Source organism: Alligator sinensis, unplaced genomic scaffold, assembly GCF_000455745.1.
Source record: "Alligator sinensis unplaced genomic scaffold, ASM45574v1 scaffold992_1, whole genome shotgun sequence".
Lineage (NCBI taxonomy): Eukaryota > Metazoa > Chordata > Crocodylia > Alligatoridae > Alligator > Alligator sinensis.
Genome location: NW_005842422.1, coordinates 1,020,287 through 1,030,285, shown reverse-complemented (window position 1 = coordinate 1,030,285; position 9,999 = coordinate 1,020,287). Strand labels below are relative to the sequence as shown.

The 9,999-nt window shown below is 40.4% G+C and overlaps 1 protein-coding gene across 1 annotated transcript in view; it reads left to right on the top strand.

Annotated features, from left to right (window-relative positions):
- Positions 1–9,312: 9,312 nt before the first annotated feature.
- The window catches only part of SNAP25 (synaptosome associated protein 25), a 95,310-nt gene continuing 94,623 nt past the window's right edge, over positions 9,313–9,999 (top strand). Inside the window, exon 1 of the mRNA XM_006030115.3 lies at positions 9,313–9,447. The gene's annotated coding sequence lies outside the window, so the exon portion shown is untranslated. The remainder of the gene's footprint in view (positions 9,448–9,999) is intronic.

The following is a 9,999-nucleotide window of genomic DNA, read 5'->3' as shown; positions in this document are numbered from 1 at the left end:
ACAATTTTCCTATCTGTCTTGTCTGAGGTTTCAAGAAGTACTTAAGCAGGTGTGGTTTATAATATTGTCTATGACAAAAATCCAAGTACTGAACCTATAGAGGAAGCATAGCTCTTTATCTTCTAAATGAATTATAAGAGTTCCGCTTATTATTCCATTTCACATGTCCTTTAAAATAATTTTCCCTTTGTCTCTTTGTGACAGATCCTCAGTTAACATAAATGTGTGTGGCTCTGTTGAAGTTAACAGAGCTCCCCCAATGTATACAAATTTAGGTTGTGGTCTACACATGTTGGCATGTCATGCATGCATGGCCATCCACATTCTATGCAAAAGATAATGGTGATGATCATTTAAAAAAATCACGGACCAGAACCTCAAATGTCAAAAATCACCATAGTTCTGCTGACTATAAAATTACAAACCTGCAAACAGTTCTTAAAGCCCTCTCACACTTTCGTGTGTCATACATTCTAATAACTTCCCGTAACTGGCTTTGTTTGTATGAACCATAATTGATAGTCATAATCAATTTTAAGCACAGATAAACAAAAGTGTTAATTTTCACTTGCTGATAACTTAAGGGAAAAACAGAACAATTCATTAAAGTTGGCAGGTACCTACAAATACTTTAACATGACAGTGCTGTGTTTTCATATTCAGGGTTATTTAAAAGAAGTGAAATGGGAGCATGCAGCAGTAAATAGTGAGCTTTACACTATGCTTTACAGCAGAGAAGTGAAAATTAAAGAAGTGGTAAAAGGACTAATTGTTGTAAGACCTTCTTGAATTGTCATCCTGTTCCTTGTTTTTGTTTCATTTATTGCCAGCTTCTCAGAAAAGGAAATGTTGCTAAATTTCTAAAAGTATGTAGGAGGGGCCAAATTCTCAGCTGGTATATATTAGTATAGTTTGTTTCTGATCTTAGTAAGAATAATATAAATCCCAAGTAACTCCACTGACGTTAGTCAGGTCAAAATCTAACTCCATGCATTTATGCATGTCATCATCAGCCTTCTAACATTACCATTCTTAACCAGGAGATCAATTTAGAGGAACTGAAACTGTGATTGAGCCAATCAGAAACTGGAGACCTGCATATTCATTCAGATTAACCCCAGTATAAATAACAAGAGTAGTGTTATTTAGTGATGAGGTATGAGTCAGGTTGCAGTCACTGGATATGCAATGTGATTAGTTAGCTTCATACAAGGCCATTTTATTGCTGACTATTTTCAGACTAGCATGGGGGCAAGGTTTTATTGTCTCCTACGTAAAAATATTAGTTGACACACTATATGACATCAGCCCTAGGAATGCTGCTTTAAAGAAGTGGACGTTCAGTCACTAATATAAAACATCTACTTCCCCTTTTGTCCATGATTACAACTGATCAAGTTCAGGCATGGCCTAAGCTGAGACATCTTCTATTGAAGTCAATGAGGTTTGTGCCCCTTTTCGAGAGATGCATCTGGCCCATCATGTTTTTGGTGAGCACCTGAAGATACTCAAAGAATTAGAGAGCATGGCTAAGTTCTATATAAGAACTAGGCATTATTATACTAATACTATATTACTAATATAGTGTCTGAGTAGTGTGCTGACACAATAGTGAGTAGTTTTGCAAATCCCACCCCTTAGGTGTAACACAAAAATGAAATATTCAGCTCTTGCAGGCATTCATGCTGTTTTACAAATCATATCTGATTTGTAGGATTTTAAGCGGTACTCATCTGAACGTTGCTTTCTGGGGTCTCTTATAGGACTAAGGTATTAAGGACCTGGGATAGAAATTATTATTTAGTTATTTTATGATTCCTTTGAGAGTCCATGGGTAAGAATACTCTTCATGCCACCTGTTAAAGCTGTACCACTTTGTGGCAAATAATTCAAACTTCACTAAGCCACAGAGAAAGGGCACAAAAGGAAGCCTGTCTCTGTAGTCTAGTGGTTAGACACTCAACTGGGAACCTGAGAGTCCTGGGTCTTGTATGTATGTACCATGTTTATGCATCTTACATTAAATATCTATAGGCTAAAATGTAAAAACAGCCTTTGGAGCAAGAACAAGCCCCCATGGGCATCTTATCATAGCTGAATTCCCTAACCATGCTATAACAAGTCAGGCTTTCCCTTTCTGGTCCTTTTCCACAAGAGGGGTGAAGAATACCCCCAACCAGCTGAAAGGCTGAGGGTTGGGGCACCATCCTGGGAAAAAGAAGGTGTGGGTTTAAACACCTCACACAGAGCAAGAAAGTAAATACAGTCCTCCCACTTCCTGGGCAAGTGCACTAACCACTAGGCTATTATATAAGAAGATGGCATCAGGAGTAGCTCCTACTCCTGTCTTTTAAAAGAAAGTGGCTACAACTGCAGTTTGTGAGGTAGTCGATTTTACTTGGGTGTTCCAAACATTGTCTGAGGATGCCTAGTATACAGACCCTAAAGGGACTGATGCAGAAACATACCTCATCTCTGGATTCTGACTGGAGGTGGGTGCCAAACTGCTCAGAATAAAGAGGCCCTTGACATGTGCAATAAGTTTAGATGCCTCCAGGGTTAGGCAGCAGCTAAGCAGGGTTTTGTTTTTCAGATTTCAAGTTTGTATTTAGGCGCTCAGTGCCATTTAAGTGCTGCTTAAGTCCCTAAGTCCTACATTAGGTCCAGATCTTATGTGCTTTTGAAAGTAAGGTCTTTATGCATATGAGAACAATTCAAACCAAATGAATGTTTCTTTCATTATAAATGGCAGATGTTTAAACTTCTCTCTCTAACACATGCACATTCCCCCACAACTTTTCTTACATAAAGTACAGAGATATAGAAACTCCTGTTGCCGCTTGTCATTCACGTGTATGTCATGCTATATTTGATCTCTGTAACTCCCTCAGTAGCTAATGGGATTTGTTCTAAGCCCTCTTTATATAGCAGTAACAAATTAATAGTCTATTTATTGTCTTGCTAGTACTCCAATGTTGCCTTGATTATCAGACCACACAATGGGCATGGACGAGGTTCTATCAGTGCAATCTATCCTACCGGTTGGAGGAATGGCGTCCTTATTTTGTTTCTACAGCCATGGGAGAATCTAGGATTTTGAAAAAGGGGTTGCACATGGTGAGGTGCATCATCACATATAACACAACATATTTTTCTCCAGGTAAAAAGAAACCAGAAGCTTTACATATATGGTAGGGACCTAGGAATAGATTATTCAATTTAAGACAAAACAAATATAACTTCATTGAAATGAGTTAAAAACTGTCTGCAGGGTTGTGAAATAGGAGCTAGTTACCAGGTGCAGCTAACAGATGGCAGAATTGCAGAAGAAAGGCTAGCTTGATTAGTAGAACAACAGAGCCAATAAAAAGGAGAGAGAGGGTCATTAGCTTCTGAATGAAGACTTCAGAAGGAATCAAGTAGATTTTAATGAGCCATGAAGTCAACCGACCCCCTCATTGCTTCCTGAATAGAAATGGTGCTGCTGCTGCCAGGCAGTTGGTTTTAAACTTTGGCTGGAGTAGGAATGAAAGCGGGGGTATACCAAAACAACCCTGCTGGATCTGCCCCTGTCTACAACTTGTCTTTTTTATGAAAATATGCTCTTGGCCTATCATTCTACTCTCAACTTGGAATGGACTGCTTTTCATCTGGTTCCTATTCTTTGACTAGTCTAGCTTGGAAATAAAAACTTCCACTGGCTTAGTTCCAAGGGCCCTTGTCATACACAAGCCTTCTCACCATGTTCAAGTGCAGTCTCCAGGGTAGGGTTGCTTGGATTGCATTATGGTTATTTCTTTTTGGCATATTTGTTTGCATTTAAGAAATGTTGAATAACAAATCAGAATTGGAAAAGCTGAAATTCAATCAGTTTCCATGACTTGATCTTATTACTGCTTGCTCCATTGACAGTCCTTTATTACTCTCTCGGTGAGAGTCAATTCACTTTCACAGAGCCTATGTATTCAGACCTCATAGGAGAGTGACTGTGGATCTGAATTCCACCCCCAAGCCAGAGTTAGGGTGCATAGGTCCCCTGCAGCGGTTATTGCAGCCTATAGACTGGAAGAGCAGCTCCAGTCCCTCCATCTTAGTTGACCCAGTAAGCGTATGGACATGTGAACAACTTACTATAAGGTAAACAAGGTAAAAGAGTTCAGGGTTTTACTGCATGTCAAATGCTCCATGGAAACTGCCTATATACACATTCTTACCCAAGAGTAAATGGCAACTAAACTGTGGCAGTTCAGTCCTCAGTGAAAGTGGGGTAAGTTACCAGTTTAGCCGTCACTTACCTTAGGGCAAGCATGTGCACATAGGCAGTTACTTTGGAGTAGATGACATATAGTAAAGCTACGACCCCTTTTACCTTGCAGAAAATCATTCATATGCCTATACACTTTCTTGGCTTACTGGATCAATACAACTGTGGAGCTGAAGCCCCATTCCCAGGTTATTCCCATTGTAGCTTTCCACATCAGCCTATTTACACAGAAACATCATGCTGAGACTCCTAAGAGTAGGTAGGAAATGTGCAGATCTCTTTGCCAAGTGGTTCTGCCAAAACAACCATCATGCACCAGTTTTGTGAGGGATTGAGTGCAGAGAATTTCATGCTAGCCTTCCCTCCACAACATAAATGAATGATGCCCTTTTGGAATTAATACTCATCTCATCTAGAGGCTCCACAAACAAAATAGTGCTAGCAATGGCATTACAGTTAAGATTAAAGATCTAATCATGTATTCAATTCCCAAATGAACTAAATGGGAGTTCAGCCAGAATAAGGAGTACAAGACCAGGGACTAAGGGCCTGATTTACTGTTGAAAGAAGTCAGTGAGAACATCTCCATTGATTTCAGTCAGTAATAGACCAGGTCATAAATTACAAAGTTCATTTTAAACCTCTTTCTTTTTACCATAAGAAGTTGGATTGAATTTTGGTATGCTGACACATTGGGTGAGTCTTAGTTAAACTATGGCCTAACTGGATTATTCTATATCTGTAGATCTTGAACTTTTAAAAAATGTAATTTAAGATCTAATTATTGAAACAAATGTATTCAAATGTAGTATGGGAAAGGTAGGTTCAATTCCTATTGATGTTCATGGTCAAAACTGAGTGAGGACAAAAAGTATAACATGAAAAGCAGATACAGGTAGGGCATAAAAGGCATCTTTACACATGCTCTGGGGGTGGAGGGGAGCTGCTCTAATTAAAGCACCCACAGCGTCTCGTGCATGCAGCATCCCATGCTTCAAAATAGCAGCGAGGGTGCTTTAACTTTGACGAACTTTAGTTAAAGTGCCCCTGCCACCATTTTAAAGCACAGGGGCTCTGAATACACAAGAAGTGGAGGCTGCTAGAGTACACTGATTAAAATGCTCTAGCAGACTCAGTTAATCAAGTAATTAGAGTGTGCCGGAGCAGCATCCCTTCATGTGCATAGGCACCCAAAGGATTTGGTTTTCATGGGTGCTGAACCCTCCTGTCTCCCATAGCAATGTTCAGCTTCTCTGATAATCAGACACAAAACAAATGTAAGTGGCAAAGAAGTGAACTGCATTAAAAATATGGAGGAATGAAAATATGGGGGATTAAAAAGCACTGCATTCAGTAACATGGTGTTGTAGAGTCAAACTATGCATATTCAGATGTATAAAGTCAGAAACATAAAAGAGCATGTAGGCGCCTAAATAAAACCATCTTTTTTTAGCAGAAGCACTGAGTATTCCTAGACCCCATTGCTCAGACCTCTTGAAAACTGAGCCCCTTCTATTTAAGTAACCAATTGTAGTTAGGTGCTTTATTTCAGAAAATCTTAGGCGGTATACCTTTAAACAGTCAAAGGGACCATGAAAAATCCTGTTCCAAAGGAGAAAATCTCTCTCCTGTAATCTAGTTTAGAGAATATGCTTATTCTCTTATTTTAACTACAGATAAATACAGTAATATTTATTTATGTGTTTCTGTCTAAAAAAAAATCCTTGTTTTTGGAAAATCTGGGGATCTGTGCAGCCCAATACCAGAATCACTATTGGTTCTTTAAGGGCCTGATCCACAGCCCATTGAAATTAATAGGGCTCACTTCCCCAGGCATTGGCTCAGGCCCTATAAGCATTGCTATGATTTTATTTTTTTACATCACCGTTCAATGTTGTAGCTAACAGAACATTTGCAGCAAACAGGCAAATGTTTTTGCAAGGCTGCCGTTGAGGAAGGAGATGATTATTTTAGCACCCAGATAGCTTTTGCTCTCTGCAACCAGAACTCCTTCTGATTTTTGGAATGCTGCAAGAAACAAGCATTGTAGTGTTCCCACTATCACAGCTCTACAGGCTCTGCTTTCAATAACCTCTGTGAATTCACTGACAATAACATAGGAACCCTCTTGATATACTGCACATTTACATCCAGTAAAGGATGTTAATTTTCTCATTACTCCTGGATTGTGCCCACATGTACTAGTTGTTCAGCTTGTTGAATATTTGCCTGAATAATTATGAGGGAGCTGAATCATTCTTAGATCAAATTTCAGTTTTGTCTCTCCTCCTACCTTGTTTTTGGGGGTTCATTTCTGTTCATTCTCATTTACTTAATATTAAATTGATGTTTAGATATTATCACATAGAGGTGATAAATCTACTCATTTGATTAAAAAACAAAACAAATCCCAATATCAAAGGAGGAATGTTACAGGATGACTTAAAAGTATTTACTTCTCACAATAGGATTCTTAGTGCTTTGAGGCAAAAAAGCTGTCTCCATACATCTCCCAGAGTAAACCATTGCACCCTTGTAAATGACATATAACATCTCCCCTCCCCACATAATTTTGGACATAGCTAGAAGTGAGATAGAAAGTGATCCTCATTAGGCCTAATGTTCTTTGCTCCTAATCTGTTTAATCATTTTGTTCTACTCTGTTTTATTAAAATAGGTGATCATGATGCAACAGGCCTTGAAAACTCATCTTCTGCCCCAAACCAAGTTTCTCATGGTTGAGCTTGCAGTAATTGTTATGTCTGCATAAAATCTCACTTTTGGCATATTCTGTCTGCTCCTGTTTTTCTCCCTCCATCTCACAAAGTCAGCTGTTCAAATTTCTTAAATTTTCTAACACATCATTTTATATTGCTGGCAATATAATTTTTTCCAAGACTTTTCCTATAATAGTCCAAATTCATTTCTGTATTAAAGCCAGTGTACTGAAAAGCCTCCTCAAAGGCATATTCTGGTATGAATCCAAAACCTACCAAGGTTTTGCAGTGCTACATAATATAATCAACACAGCAGTTTTTATCTTGTTTTTTGTTTCAGTAATTTATTATCAATGTGATTTATTCATAATAATTAGTATTGCTCTACTGGAAATCAAACTTTATTTCAATGTGCCTAAGAGACAGTGCATTTTTTTTTTACTTTAAAGCTGTATATTTGCTATGAAAAATATAATAAATGCAGATGCAATTTCTGGATTTTAAGTAGGTATACACATACTGGATTTTATCTGGATATTGGGAATCCATAAGTAACCAGAATAGTAATAAATGCCCAACCTAAATAAAAATGACTTGCTTATCAACACTACGAATTATGCTAATACATCAATTTATTAATTTGCTTTAAGAAGTATGTGTCCAGATACCTTAAGTGGGTAAAGTGAGGATTATGTTATGCTATGCTATGCTATGCTATGCTATGCTAAGCAGACCTTAAACTTGACAGATTTTTTCCTGTCCTGGGTTTTTCTTGTGCATAGATTTAGATGCTTCACTGCAGCAGGAAGTACCCTGCTGTCTGAGAATTCCTTTGTCATATATTTAGCAAACTTTTGAATGCCTTCTTCCAAATGAGACTCAAGGACAGATTTTCGTGGGAGGGGGTGTGAACTGACTGCAGTTGCAAGGCATGGCTGACAATCACATCTTCTGTGGGAAACTACAGAGCATAGGAGGCAGAATCACCTGCTTTTCTGTTTCTAGTCTTTCTCCCCTCCCAGCCCTGTCCACCACATAATCACAACATGAGCTGCATACACTCCAAATACAGCTACATAGTCTTGGGTCTCTATTTTGGTGTTTTTTCCTGACATGCTGAGGAAAACTGAGGCTAGAATCAGGCTAGAATTATCCCTAACCTAGGAACTGCATTTTGACTCTCTCATCCTTTGCTTATTTGGAAAAGCCTGTAAATCATGGTTTAACACGTCCAATGTTCAGCTACCAACATCCTTTTGAATAAACAAAAGTGTCTGATTCTGGGACATGAATTAATCCCCTTTACTTATTTTTAAATGTAAGTCTGAATGATTTTATAAACTACCACACAGGTGAGTATGGAATATATATGGAATATGGAATTATAAGTGATGAGATGAAGTAGACCCTAACATTTCATTCCAAATCTGGACACTTGGATCTAAAAGGAAAATGTTATATGAAACAAAAGGAATTTCCTCAATGTTTTGCCAATTTCTACTTTTAAAATTCATCTTCATGACAGCTGTATTTGTTCCACATATGATGTGCTCTGAAGTGATAATTTAATTAATTAATAATAAATAACTCCAGGCTTTTCCTTGGAATGGATTAACCATTTTTCTCCCAGATGTGGCTGGGGGTCTTTGCATGTGAGTGCATACCAAACACTCAGCTATGTGTTAGAGCTTTAAGTTTAGATTTTCTTTTGTTTGGTTGGTTTGTCTTGGGATTGGGGGAAGGGGGGCAGTGATCAGGTTAATATACACACAAAGAAAAAGAAGAAGAAAAAGAAAATGAAGAAAAAGAGGAAGAAGAAGAAAGAAGAAAAAAATCACACATAAAAATAGAAGCCCACGTAGACTGGCCATATATGGAGCAGCAGAGACTACAGAGGGATACCCTTTTTGGACCACCCCTTTGGCGAAAACAAATCACTACTGCATTATCTCCCCCCTCCCTCCCCGCAAAATGATTAGACCAAAACCTCTCTCAGCTAAAATCCTCCCCCTCCCACACACACTAGCCTCCCTCCCCCTCCTCCCCCTCCCCAGACACGCGGCTTCCCACAAGAAACCTATCGGTTTGGTAGGGAACGTTGTATAAGAGCTGAATGCTGAGATTAATTCAGTGCCTGGCTTGATTTGGCGCCTCTTGTAAACTGGAGGAAAATGCAAAGGATTGCAGTGCAGTGCAACAGCAGCAGCATCTGATGACTCAAGCTTCCATAGACTACTTCTCCACCCCTTTCCTCTCCTCCTCCCTCCGCCCCTTGATAGATGTCTATTAAAAGCTGCTGACGTAGGAAAGGACGGCCATCTTTGATGAGGGCACAGCTCCCATTCCATTGAAGAAGGAGACTTGGGGAGGTCAGGAGCGACTGTTCTTACCTCCCAGCTGCGGCAGCGACCCACAGCCTCGGAACCCGCAGCAGTGGCCGCCTCACTGAACTCTGCGGCAGCCCAGGTAAGGGAGAGCACCGGGAATGTGGGCGGGGGGTAAGAAGCTCCTTGTTCCCGTCTCTAAAGCGCTTATGTTGCTACAGGAATGGAGGAAGGCAGACCTGCTGCCGGCTGAGCGGAGAGCTGTGACCTCCCAAAGCCAGGTTATACCTATCCGAGGAAAAGGAAGGGGGGAGGCATCTATTCTTTTGACTCCTAGCTTTGCTGCGAGCCATCGCAATGCACCCCCCCACCAAACCCTTCTTCTCCCCCGGAGGATTTGTGTAGCCGAATGCGCTGCATGTGGAGGTCGCAGGGGAGGGAGGAGGGGGAAAGGCATGCTATCACGGCAGGATTTCGCCTGGTGAGGAAGCGGGAGGAGGGTGCTTGCCGGGATCGGCAGCTCCAACCCGCGGCTGCGGTACAGTAGCGTGAGGAGCCGCGTTGCTGGTGGGCGGAGGGTTTGCAGCTCGTAGCCGAGGCCCCGCTGGACTGCAGGGGCAGAGGAAGAGCCCTGTTCAGTACCCCGGACAGCGGCGCTGCCCCAGCGGCGGCTGTGCCAAGGACTACGGCGCTA